Genomic DNA, 4,808 nt, shown 5'->3' on the forward strand with positions numbered 1-4,808 from the left:
ACAGCTACTGAGAACTGCCCTGTCTCTTTTTCCGATCTCCTAGATGACAGCCCTGAGTGGCGTTCTTCAGGCTCCAGCCATTTTTTTCCCCTGACAGGAAGCAGGGTTTTTCACTGACTTAGAACTTGGCAAGAAGGCTGTGTTGGGAGGCCAGCAAGCCCCATGAATCCGCCTCTCTCTGTCTCCCCATGCCAGGATTACAAACACACACCACCATTCCCATCTTTTTAAGAAACATGGATTCTGGATCTCAAACTCAGGACCTTGTGCTTGCAAGACAAACACTTTACCAACTGAGCCATTCATTGTTCTGAGTCATTATTACTTTGCTGCATATTCTACAAACACGAATTGAGCATTCCCTACTGTGTGGCAGCCTATGACAATCATACAAACCTACGAAAGAAAGGAAGGAACAGCTGGGCGGTAGTGGTGCACGCCTGTAATCCCAGCACTCTAGGAGGCAGAGGCAGGTGGATTTCTGAGTTCGAGGCCAGCCTGGTCTACAGAGTGAGTTCCAGGACAGCCAGGGCTACACAGAGAAACCCTGTCTCAACGAAACCAAATCCAAAAACAAAAAACAAAACAAAAAACAAAAACAAAAACAACCCCCCTCCCAAAAAAAAGAAAGGAAGGAACAATGAAGAAGAGAGAAATTCTTGGGTAGAGGGCGGGAAGGTAAACACTGACCTAGCGACATCGACAGGAAATGACAAGCTCCCATTATGGCCAGAAGGTCCTCCGGGTACATGGATGTCAGTGGGCATTGGCAGTGCCGGAGAAGGGTGGGATTGGTCCATATTCTTGCCGGTGCTAGCTTGAGTCACTTGGGTGGAGCACTCAGCTGAGAAAGGACACTGTAGAAGGCCGTGTTATGAAAGAGCAGAGGGGAACGAGAAGATAAGTCAGGAAAGATGCACTTGAGAAAGCGATGTGGGGAGGCGATAAGAGGAAACTGAGAATGCTGAAAAGATGGAGATGAAAATATGGGAGTCCCAGAGCAGACATTTTCCCTAAGAGGTGAGCACCGCCTGTGCCAAATGCTATACAAAGAATGAGGAACTGGGCAGTGTGAGTGTGTGCAGGACCTGGTGGTGACTAGGTTATACATGGCGTGGGGAGAAAGGGGTGAAGCCGGCAGCGTCATCAGAAGCGAGCAAGTTCAGAGAGCGTCTTTATGAGGCGCTGGGCTATGAACAGAGCAGAACATTGTTTCCACGGGATAGACCGGACCTTCTTTGTGGGCTTCTTTAGGGGCAGTAAACAGCAGGAGCCCCCTGGAGGCCGGGTGGTGTAATTACCAAGGAGTTTTCGAGGTTGGGGGAGGGGAGGGCATTTATTCGCATCAATAGTTCCTGTTAAAATTTAATTTGAGAGGAGAGCTTTTCAATTCCACTCCCTTGAACTTGATTTCTTGTCCACTTTTTTAAACCAATCATAGATTTTTCTTTTTTTCTTTTCTGTCTTCTTTTCTTTTCTTTCTTTCTTTTTTTTTTCTTTTTCTTTTTGAGACAGGGTCTATCTCGATGTAGCCCTAGCTGCCCTGAAACTGCATGTATGTAGACGTGTAAGAGTGTCAGAAGTCCCGGAACTGGAGTTGCAGACAGGTGTGAGCTGCCGTGTGGGTGCCGGGAATTGAACCCTGGTCCTGGTGCTCTTAACCGCTTTCTCTCCAGACTCCATCCTCACTTTCTTTTGTTTTTTATGTTTAAGTTTTATTTATTTTATGTATATGAGTACATCATTGCTGTCTTCAGACACCCCAGAAGAGGACATCAGATCCCATTCCAGATAGTTGTGAGTCACCATATGGTTGCTGGGAATTAAACTCAGGACCTTTGGAAGAGCGGTCGGTGCTCTTAACCGCTGAGCCATCTCTCCACCCCATCCTGACTTTATTTTTTTCTCTAGGGATATAGAATTCACTCGTTCCTGGCGCTTTCATTTCCTCCGTGTGGGAATAGGTTAGAGAGGACCTTTGGGTGCCGGCATCGCTGGTGGGAGCCATGGCCTCCAGCAGGGAAGAGCCCTGGGTGAGTGGGCATCCGTGGGGTCTGCTCCCCTAGGACTGGGTTGGGCTGGGCAGAGGCAGAGTCTGTCTGGACGGAGCAGGTCGCGGTAGTCCTTGACGGCTGTGCTCCGGGCTCTCCCATCTGCGAAGGGAAAGGGAGCCTCCCGGCTGTTGCGCACAGGGCTGTTGAGCTGTGCCCTGTGGCTGCCTGAACACCTTAGTAAGCTGTTCGCAGCTCTGCTGAATCACAGGAGGGAATCCCTGTTCACTCTGGGGGCTTGCCACCAAAATGTTGCAGGACTTTGTGTCGAGGAGGTCCCCGGGGCTCTGGGCTTCTATGTGTTTACCCGGCTCTCCCTACGATCCCAGCCCTTAGCTTGGCTTTCGTGGTTTTGGACCTCTTTGAGGTCCCTCGCACTTATCAGCAGGAGTAAAGTAGACGTTTATCCTGGACGGATAAAGGAACCAATTCCCTTCGCAGAGGGGAAGCTGAGCACGCTTCCGGCCAGTTTCCAGAGTTTAAGGTGACGCACAGGAGGGATGCCATCCCCTGCGGTCTTCTGCCAGGCTGTCCCCAGACAAAGCATTTTGCCTCTGAAACTGGACACCTCAAGAGATCGGGTAGCTAGCCGGGTGTAGTGGAGCACGCCTGTACTCCCAGCACTCTGGGAGGCAGAGGCAGGCGGATTTCTGAGTTCGAGGCCAGCATGGTCTACAGAGTGAGCTCCAGGACAGCCAGGGCTACACAGAGAAACCCTGTCTCGAAACAAACAAAAACAAAAACGAAAAAAAAAAAAAGAGAGAGAGATTGGGTAGCTGACAGGATTGGGACCCCAAAGAGGAACACCCCCTGTCACTATCCTGCTTCCCACCAAGGTAGCCTACCTCCCCCAGCTTCCCTGGCCGAGAACCAGGAATTGCAATGAGCCAGGGAAGGCCCTGCCTGAGGCCTCAGCTCTGATTGGCTGCCCTGAGGTCTGTTCAAACACAAACAAGCTGAGAGCCTGAAGGGAGGGGAGTTTGGACCCGCAGGCCTCGGTTTCTCTCTGCCCTTCGCCCTCCCAGGGGCAGCTGAGTCACCTAGCCCAGTCGATTGCTCTCTCCTTCCACACAGAGAGGAGGAGGCACGCGGACGGAAGGAACGGAGCTAAGGTTTCACCTGGGAGGGTTCTGGAAACTCTGTTAAGGTCGAATAGCTAGTGGAAAGGCAAGCTGGCTCAAAGCCAATGTGTTAAGCATTTTCCCCTAGACATGCCCAGGGCAGGGAGCACACACCCATAGCCTTGGACTCTGTGACTCTGCCATCAGCTGTCAGGTCGAGGGCCTCAAACATCTGGCTCAGCAGATAGGCGGGATCAAGTGGGGCTGCAGCTGTTCCGAAGGGAGGGGCTGTCCCTCCTATTAGGGTGTAACCCTTTTCTAAGGAGAACTCAGGTTTTCTCACCAGTCCAGGCAGTGAGAGAATTTTCTCTGCAAGGAAGGGGTCCTTATGGACTGGGAGGGGAGGCCTGGACAGACAGGAAACCTAGGGGATTTCAGGGAAGGGTGGGGACAGGAGAGAGAAGGTATCCAGCACTGCCTCTCCCACAGATTCTCACTAGAAAGGGAGCCATATCAGACACATATCTTTTTGCCAGCCTCCAAGGCCCACACAGGTCCTCAGGTGAGCAGCATCTGTCTCCCTCACAGATGTTCACTAGGAAATCGGTGTATCAGACGCACATCCTTTGCCAGACTCTGGGGCCCAGTCACCACTGATGTCAATACCAGCTTCTATTTTGGCTTAATTTTTTTTCTCTCTCTCTTTCATATATGTGTGTGTGTGTATGTGTGTGTGTATCTCTCATATATATATATATATATATATGAGAGAGAAATTATATATATATATATATATTCACCTGTGTGTGTGTGTGTGTGTGTGTTTCACTTTGAATAGCAAGGGAGTTTAAGTTCTGTTGTTTTGAAGCAGGGCGCTAGGTAACTGGACTGTCCTGAAACTCTATGTAGACCAGGCTAGCCTCCAATTCACAGAGACCCACCTGCCTTTACCCACTGAGTGCTGGCATTAAGTGCGTGCACTACCACACCTGGCTACCTTTTGTTAAAGACAAAGAAGGTCTCCCGTATTGTAGGCTGGCCTCAAATTCTCTACATAGCCAAGGAAGAAGATGAACGTCTGCTGCTCCTGTGTGGGCCACCAGGTTGGGCTGATGAAGTGCATGGGGTGGGCCCCAGGGTGTGGTACGTGTCACACAAACACTGAGCTACTCTCCAGCTGCTTGTTTTGTGGTTTTGTTTTTTTAACATTATTATTTTTTTAATATTATTTACTTAGCTAGTAGTGGTGCACACCTGTAATCCCAGCACTCTGGGAGGCAGAGGCAGGCGGATTTCTGAATTCAAGGCCAGTCTGGTCTACAGAGTGAGTTCCAGGACAGCCAGGGCTACACAGAGAAACCCTGTCTTGAACAAACCAAATCCAAAAAGCCAAAAAAAAAAATTATTTACTCTATGTGTGTGTGTGTGTGTGTGTGTATGTGCGTGTGTGGGTGTGCATGCGCATGCCACAGCACACATGTAAAAACTAAAGTGCCACCCTAGGGAGAGGGAGAGGGTTCCCTCCTTGTGGGTCCCAGGTATCAAGAGAAACTCAGGTCATAGGCTTGGCAGTAGGGGGTCTGTCTTTCTCAGCAAGCTGGCTCTTCTGTTCGCCCTAGCCACCCTTTTGGTTTTAAATAAACCTTCAACAGGTGGTAAGCACCTCCTCTTCACCATGGGGTTCCTGTCACACTGG

Source organism: Apodemus sylvaticus, chromosome 10 (assembly GCF_947179515.1).
Source record: "Apodemus sylvaticus chromosome 10, mApoSyl1.1, whole genome shotgun sequence".
In the NCBI taxonomy this organism is placed as follows: domain Eukaryota; kingdom Metazoa; phylum Chordata; class Mammalia; order Rodentia; family Muridae; genus Apodemus; species Apodemus sylvaticus.